The 8,753-nt window shown below is 49.4% G+C and overlaps 1 protein-coding gene across 3 annotated transcripts in view; it reads left to right on the top strand.

Annotated features, from left to right (window-relative positions):
* The first annotated feature begins 1,459 nt into the window (after positions 1 to 1,459).
* The window catches only part of LOC101944804 (butyrophilin subfamily 3 member A1-like), a 32,607-nt gene continuing 25,313 nt past the window's right edge, over positions 1,460 to 8,753 (top strand). The window contains exons 1-2 of one of the 3 annotated variants that reach the window (XM_065571438.1): positions 1,466 to 1,597; positions 7,728 to 7,820. The gene's annotated coding sequence lies outside the window, so the exon portion shown is untranslated. Of the gene's footprint in view, positions 1,598 to 7,727; positions 7,821 to 8,753 lie in introns of all 3 variants that reach the window. The other 2 variants (XM_065571437.1, XM_065571439.1) reach the window with 2 other exon arrangements.

Raw genomic sequence — 8,753 nt, 5'->3', positions numbered from 1 at the left:
AAAAAGTTAGAGCCGGCCCTGCTCACATGTAACCAGTTTCTTTTGTGTATTAAGCTTAGTTTGCATGCTCTGTTTTATTTTCTTAGGCCTTGTCCACACTAGCAAGTTTCTGCGCGTTAAGCAGCTTTCTGCATTGTAACTCCCGAGGTGTACACACTGCCAAGCCACTTAGTGTGCAGTTGCAGTGCTATAAAAAAACCACCCCGACGAGAGGTGTACAGCTTTCTGCGCCGGAGCTACAATGCCGCGGTGCCAGTGTAGGTACCCTGGTCAATTACAGCGCTGTGATTGGCCTCTGGGAGGTGTCCCACAATGCCTGTTCTTGCCTCTCTGGTCATCTGTTTGAACTCTACTGCCCTGCCCTCAGGTGATCAGCCATCATCCCCACCCCGTAAATTCCTTTGGAATTTTGAAAGTCCCCTTCCTGTTTGCTCAGTGATGCGTCCAGTGGTTTCAGCGCATCTTTCCAGGTGGCCATGCCTGCTCCATGCACCAGGCGATCCCCTGCTTGGAGCAATGCCAAGCTGCTGGACCTCATCAGCATTTGGGGAGAGGAGGCTGTCCAGTCCCAGCTCCGCTCCAGCCATAGGAATTATGATACCTACGGACAGATTTCACGATGCATGACAGAAAGGGGCCATGCCCGGGACACACTGCAGTGCAGGGTCAAAGTGAAGGAGGGAAGAGGCAAATATAATATATCTTTGGGTGTGTACTCCAATGGAGGTGGACATCTGAGTGCTGGAGCAAGTCCCTTAAGCTGAGTCTTCCCAGAGCTGATCTGCAGCTGGGTGTGGCCCTGCCTGTGTGTGTTAGAGGAGGTTTTAAGAGCCTGGGTCAGCAAGGCAGGTTAAAGGGGGCCCATGCTGGCAGCACAGGTAGACTCAGTGGTATCTCAGCACATAAGGTGACTTCCCAAGGGGTCCAACCTGTCACACAGACATTCCCGCTCAGGCTGGAGCCTGGGTTCTGAAACCCAGCAAGGGGGGGAGCTTCAGAGGCCGGGGTCACTGCACACCCTCCCTGAGAGCATTGTGCCCCAAAGGAACAATGCTTCCTGCAGGGGTCTCGCTGGGCTGGATTTGCTGCAGGGAGTCATGGAGAGAGGCAGGGATCACAGTTGCCCAAAGCCCAGTTTCAGAGCCATGGAGGCCCCAGGGATGGGGAGTGGATCGAGGGCAGGGGTGTAACAGCACTCAGTGCAGACCTGCAGTGGACCTCCCATGGGATGGGAGGAAGAACAGGAACCCATCGGCGTATAAACTCCTCACTCCCCCTGTCTCCGCAGGTAACCAAACACCTGTCCTGGGTTCTGGCCAGATCATACCTCTGCCAGGTTAATGTGTTGGTTGCAGTGTTTGACTGTTCAGAAACTCGTCTCTTTCATCAACAGACTTTGATCCAATGCTTCACCCTGGTTAATGTTTGACAGGTGCCCTGGTGCTTTCACTTTCCCCTGCTCAGAGTTCACAAACAGCTCCAGGATCCGTTTCCCTATCTGCCCCAACACGTCAGTTCAGTTCCTTGGGCGTTTCATGTGGGGCTGGGACCCCTGGCTCGCTGCATGGCAGCTCCTGGGACACACTGAATCCTTAAGGTAGGTCCCTCCCCATTATTACCCCCTTTCCTTCACTCTTAGGGCTGCTTACACTCCTGCCCCGGGGATCACGTCCCTCCTGCCATGGCCTGTTCCCACCTTCCAGTGCTAGACAAACCCTGATGGTGGGTGTGAGTCACCGCTCAGCCCATTATCCCCTCACTGCTTTGTGTGGTCATCTGGGGTTCCTTGTGTCCTTTCCCTGGAGGGTGTGATGGGGCACACGGGTGATTTGGTGCCTCTTCAAAAGGGCCTCACAGCCCTGCCCTGCTGATGCCCCTCAGAGGAGGGGCTGCCAGGCCAGAAGTGGGGCGGGGAGGTGGGGGGGCGGTCATTTGGCTCAGAGATCTAAATGGAAGGTGCCTCCCTGGTTATTGTTATGTATATTTCAGTAGCACCTAGAGGCCCCAGCTGAGATCGCCGCCCCCATTTCGCCGGGTGCTGTGCAGATCACAAAATGAGGTCAGAGCCCCACTGCACCAGGTGATACACAGACCCTGACTGAGATCAGGGTCCCATTGTGCTAGGTGCTGCACATACAGACCGTGAGAGACCGTCCCTGCCCCAAAGAGCTCTCAGTCTGGCAATCAGGTGTAGCTGAGCCTAGCTGGGCTCAGACCCTTTCAAGCCTCGTCTCCATGGGACATTACGTTGTGTTAGAACATGTGTTAACCCAGCACAGGACACTGAATTCACAAGCCTGGTCTGTGCTGGAGGGATGTGTAGTGTTAGATAACGTTTCAACTGTCAGACCTAGCAGTTCATCGAGCCATCAGCTCACGCTCTGCCAACAATAGCAGCCTTGAATGTAGGCCTGTCCTCTTGAGCACCTCCGCGCTTTCTCCCACGCCATGCACGGGAACAGCTCCCTGCCAATGTTCACAAAGCCACCATCTTCCCTTCCTTGGAATCTCCCCTTGGAGCTACCTCTGCCATGGGGCCTATTGAGCGCTGCCCTCTGGCACTGGCTAGGCTAGGAGCGCTGCCCTCTGGCACTAGCTAGGCTAGGGGCCAGACTCTGCTTGCCTGCTACACTCCCTCTTCTGTCTCTGGGGTGCAAGGCTGGGGAGCTGGAGGGAATTGGCTGGTATCTTTCTCTCTGCGATTTGTGAGTGGCTCTGGGAGCATTCATGCAACCTAGCTGGGTGTGTGGGGCTCCCCATGCTGTTGGGCTGAGTGATAACAGCACCTGGAGCGCTGGTGCACTGTCTATACTGGCACATTACAGCGGTGAAACTTGCAGTGCTCAGGGGGTGTTTTTTCAGTGTAGACAAGCCCTTTGAGAGGCTCCCTCATAAGCGACAGTATTATGAATATAGGAATTTTGAGCCATGCCCTGGAAGCAGGCGTGTAGAACACAGTGTATCTGTGCACAGCAGTTCACCACTCATGCTCTCTCGTTCATTTTATTAAAAGTTTTATTCCTTTCTCGTTCACGCACTGAGTTGTTGTTCAGTGAACCCCGAGATCATTCCATGGTGCCAGAAGTGCCGAGTGACAGAGTCTGCAGCAGACATTTTGAGGTTAACTCCTGTGTTTGAAACTGAAAGCAGAGGAAAAGGGAGCAGGTGGAGCAGCAACCAGAGAACAAACAAAAGCTTTTATATGTTGAGCATAGTATAGCTTAACTAGCTGAAGAAGGGAAGAAAGCCAAATATGGATGTGTTGCAAGCTCCATCCAGTCTGCAATTGTCAGGCAATGTTGCACAGAACTGGAAGAAGTTCTGACAGCTATTGGAATTGTATTTAGCAGCTATGAGGACAAAGGAGAAAAAATGATAAAGTGAAATCATCAATGTTTTTGCATGTTTTGGGGGGAGGAAGGATTGGATATTTATAATAACTTTAAGTTTGAAGAAGGTGAAACATGAAGCTAAGTATTCTGACTAAATCTGAGGAACATTGCATGCCAAAAACAAAATAAGACCTTCTAGAAACACAATTTTTTTACATGCATTCAAAAAACTTATGACACCATAGAACAATCGATTAAGAAGACTCAGTTAAACCTGTGACTTTGGTGAGCTGACAGAGTCTGGTCAGAAATAGAAATAATTTGTGGCATTAAAGGCAATATGTTAAGAGAGAGAGACTGCTCTGTGAAGATTTTACTTCAGAAAAATCTCTCCAGATCTGCAGGGCAGCATCAATTATGAAAGCACAAGCCAAAGAGCTGAATTTACCAGAAGGGGTTTCCATGTACTAAGTACAAAAGAATTTAGCCAGAAAGGGTCAAATCAAAAAGTGGAACCACTCACTATGAAAACTTCTGCTAATGGGGACACAGAATACAGACATTTATTTGGAAGGTGTGGCTCACGGCATGGTCCAAAAAGTGTTTTGACTTGGAAAACTCTGACAAAAATGTGGGAAAATAATCATTTTGCAAAATGCTGCAGATCCCAAATGCAGAAAAGTCAAGTGTACTCAGTTGAAGACAACCTGGTTGAGGAGTTTTACATAGACATTCTGGGATCAAGCAAACCTGATGAGAGTGATTGGAGACTGCCTCTGAAAGTGAATGAAATAATTATTCCACACAAACTGGACACAGGAGCTGAGGTTAATGTTCTGTCTGAACAAGATTATGGGACATGGAAAATAAGATCCAAACTGGAACCAACAAAAATAAAAGTAACTGTTTTTTTCTGGAAGAAATATACCAGTGAAGGAGAAGTGCATTGCTAGCATTAACTATAAAAACACCTGTGCAGGCTCCCATTCATCGTGGTGCCAAAGGAGCTGACACCAATTTTAGGCCTGACTGCCTGTGAAAAATTCAGCCTGGTAAAACAGGTATTTTCACTCCAAAACCGTACTGAACCTGGCTATGAGGCAATCGTTCGGGAATATCATGGTCTGTTCCAAGGGTTGGGTTGCTTGTAGGGTGAACATACAATCCAGATAAACAAGCAGGTCCCTCCAGTTATCCATCCATATAGAAAGGTGCCATTTGCACTCCATGATAAACTGAAGGCTGAACTCATAAGAATGAAAGCAATGCATGTAACACAAAAAATTGAAGAGCCAGTGGAATTGGTGAGCTCCCTAGTCGTTGTAGAGAAAAATAATGGCCAGTTACGCATATGCTTAGATGCAGTGTCCTCAACAAGGCTGCAAACGGAAAACATTTCAAACTGCCAACCAGAGAAGAGATTATGACTCAATTTGTGAATGCACAATATTTCAGTATATTGGATGCATCCTCAGGATTTTGGCAGGTAAAAATATTGAAGAAACCTCAAAACTGGCACATGTAATAAACCATTTGGAAGATATAGATTTTTACGCTCACCCTTTGGCTTAGCTTCAGCACCAGAAGTGTCCCACAAAACAATAATATGAACTATTAACATATTAACAGTGTTGATGCCTCAATGGATGACATCACCATCTGCGGCCCAACTAAAGAGGAGCTTGATTGTAGACTTTGGGAAGACTTGGATGCAATTAGAGCTGCAAACTTGAAACTAAATAGGGAGAGATGTGTTTTAGGGGTTACAGAGCTGTCTGTTGGAGAAATTATTTTGAAGGAAGGTGTAAAACCTGATGAGAGGAAGGTTTCAGCCATTGAAATGATGCCACATCCCCAGTCAAATAAAGATGTCTAAGGGTTCCTGGGAATGGTTAATTATCTTGGAAAATTCATACCTAATCTACCCATTGGTGCCAAATCCGTGGGTGCTCTGGGGCTGGAGCACCCACTGAAAAAAAATTGGTGGGTGCTCAGCACCTACCAGCAGCTCCCCTCTCCGCCCCTGCTCCAGCTCACCTCTGCTTCCGCCTCTTCCGTGATCGTGCCACCGCGTCCTGCTTCTCCCCCTTCCTCCCAGTGCTTGCACCGCAAAACAGCTGATTCTCGGGGCAGGGAGGGAGTGGGGAGAAGGGGGAACATGGCGCGCTGGGGGAAGAGGCGTGGCGTGGCGGGGATTTGGGGAAGGGATCCAATAGGGACAGGGAGGGGTGGAGTTAGGGCGGGGACTTTGGGGGTGGGGTTGGAATGGGGGCAGGGAAAGGGTGGAGTTGGGGCGGGGCCAGGGGTGGGGGGCACCCACCGGCGCCGGAGAAAGTTGGCACCTGTGAATCTAACTACAAAAGCAGAGGCTTTGAGGCAACTGCTAAAGAATAAAAATGAATGTTACATAGGTGCAGAACAGGAGGAATCATCATGGGACAGTTTGAAACAACAACTGATACAAGAGCCAGTGTTGCACTTCTATGCACCGGGTAGGCCTATTCAAATTTCAGCAGGTGTTTCACAGTCTGGGTTAGGTGCAGTGATTTTACAGAAACATGAGGATTGTTGGCAACCAGTGGGGTACACATCCCCATCACTGACTGATGCAGAAACCAGATATGCACAGCTTGAGAAGGCACTTTTAGCAATATTGTTTGCCTGTGAGAGATTCAATCAATATATTTATGGCCAGACAGTAATGTAGTGAAAGGCTGATATTGAGAAGATCAGAAAGGAAGATTAAAAGACCCGAAAGACTCAGAGACATGCTAACCTGCCTGGAGAAGGGGTAATTGAAGAACGTGAGGGGTAAAGACTCACTCCAGAGTGATGTGCTGGTAACCTCTCCTCTCTAGGTAATTGATACTTTGGGTTTATGGAAATGTACTAGATGGGTGGAGAATTTAAGGTATGTGTTATTAGATAGTTGTTAGCTGTTTATATATTGGTATATAAGAGCTAATTTTTTTTTAGGCTGGAAGATGTAGAGATATGTTTGTGGAGGATTATAAATTAGAGACAACGAGGAGTCTTTGTGGCACCTTAGAGACTAACAAATTTATTTGGGCATAAGTGGGTCATAGCCCTTGAAAGCTTATGGACTCCTCGTTGTTTTTGCCGATACAGACTATCATGGCTGCCCCTCTGGAATTTAGAGACAGTCCCTCATAAGTGTCAGTATTATGAATATAGGAATTTTGAGCTGTGCCTGGAAGCAGGGTGCACAACAGTGCACAGCAGGTCACCACAGAAGCTCTCTAGTTTGTTTTGAACAAAGTTTTATTCCTTTCTCATTCACTGGTTTGTTGTTTAACGAGCCCCAAGATCATTACATCAGTGCTTGGTGAGGGATGGGTCCTCAGAGTTCTTTCCCCCTGTCACACACTCAGTCCCTGGTGGGTGCGGTTTGCAGGGCTTCCAGAGCAGTGGGGTTGGCAATAAACCTCCTGCTGAGCTGCATGGGGCAGTTCCCTTCTCTGAGCTCTGGCCCCTGGCTTTCTGCAGACTCAGGCAGGAGTTGCTGGGACCATTAAACCCAGGGCACGATTCTGAGCTTTTCTGCTCACACATGAAACCAGGAAACTTACGTTTTCTTTTAAACATAAGACAAGAGTCTGCTGGGCCCCTCTGATGCCTAGGCCTTAACCATTCCCTCCAACAGTTCATGATATTCCCAAGTGACTTGGATGGGCTGAGAAGGGAGACACACACAGAGGAATTAGATATAAACATAGATCCTCTGGCTGGAAGGTTGCAGCATAACACGGCTTTAATGCTTAGAATCCAGAATGATAACACACAAGGACCCAAAACAGAGAGAGACAAACCAGGCTGTTCCCTTAGTCAGAGAGGCCCAGGTCACCCCGCTTTACTCTAGACTGCTGTTTACATCTGCCTGCTGCTGGACCCAGATCACACACTTCCCTACAGAGCCCCCTGCCTACCAACAGGACTACGAAAACCCCCATTTACAGATACAGCTTACAATTCCAATAGTTTTTCAAAGCCAGTGCTAGCTCACTGGGAGCCCTAATCAGGAAATCCCCTCCCCAGTATTAAAACAGGCAAGTTCTTATAATAAAAAGTGAATAGGGTGCCCCCTTGTGCTACTCGGGTCCCTAAGCAATTGTTTAATCTGCTTATATCTAGCACTGGCTCTGCAGATTTCAATGCGTGATGGATGGGCTTGGAGGGAGCTGGAAGTGAAACAGAAATAGATTCACAGATGTGAAGGGCAGAAGAGCCCATTGTGTCCATCCAGTCTGACCCTGTGTACATAGGCTGGAGAATTGGGGCAGGGCACCGGAGGTTGTGAGCAGAGCTGAAACGCCTCCCGCCCCCATGTATGTTACTGTAATGTCTACTGATGTGATCGTTTCTCATTGATGTCAGGGTTGGGGGAGCAGGCATCTGACAGTGCCCCCTGATGTTTGTGACAGCTACTGCCAGCCCTGTCTGTGTCACTTGGCAGCGTCACTTACAGAGGTGAGTGACTTCCAAACAAGCTGACCTGTAGAAAGGTGCCAAGATGTCGCCCACTGGCCAGGGTGTGAGACGGGCCCCTCTGGGCCTGATCTACACAGCTTGTGAGTCTGTCACAGCCCCATCTGCACAGCCTGGCTCTTTAACTCATGCTGTAGAGCTGCACGCAGTTAGCTGTGGGGAGCCCTGGGTCACTCATCTGGCCCCTTCTGACAGTGGGACAGCCGTGTGGATACCACTGGGGTTACGACAAAAGCGGCCCTGCTCTGCTGAAGGCTTCCCCGCACAGGAATTGGGGGGCACCTGCACCAATAGCTGGTCAGAGAACTGACAAGGGGAGGAAATGGGGGTGGATACCCGGCATGTCCCAGTCATGGAAATTGCTAGTGCCAGGCCTGGGCAGGGGCAGGGCAGCGTGGGAGAGGTGAAATCCTCTCCTGTCCCTGGGCAGCTGCTCTGCCTGGGAGCAGAGTGGATCAGGTCAGACGCTGGATGGGGCATGTTAAGGGAAAATGAAGATTTCCTGGACAGACGTCAGGAGATGCTTCTACGGCCACAATGTTCTGAAGATTCAGAGCAGGCGCAGCAGGGACAGAAGGATTGTGAGGAGGTTTGGCAGCATGTGACCTCCAGAAGAAGAAAGAGGAGCGTCCATGCACCAGCAATGGAGATACAGGTGAGCAATCGTTTCCATGTTCTCTCTACAGGTACTAATGCGGAGAGTGGACTAGATGGCCCATCTGAGGGAAGGGAGCAGAAGGAGACTCCACCGATTGGAAGGCAAAAGATGCACTGTCCTAGGGATGGGGGTTCCACGACCACCACTCCCAAGAGGAGGAGGAGGGTGGTGGTGGTCGGGGACTCCCTCCTCAGGGGGACTGAGTCATCTATCTGCCGCCCTGACCGGGAAAACCGAGAGGTCTGCTGCTTGCCAGG

This window comes from Chrysemys picta, chromosome 17 (assembly GCF_011386835.1).
Source record: "Chrysemys picta bellii isolate R12L10 chromosome 17, ASM1138683v2, whole genome shotgun sequence".
In the NCBI taxonomy this organism is placed as follows: domain Eukaryota; kingdom Metazoa; phylum Chordata; order Testudines; family Emydidae; genus Chrysemys; species Chrysemys picta.
Note: the sequence above shows the minus strand (reverse complement) of the source record. Positions and strands in the feature narration are given on the sequence as shown.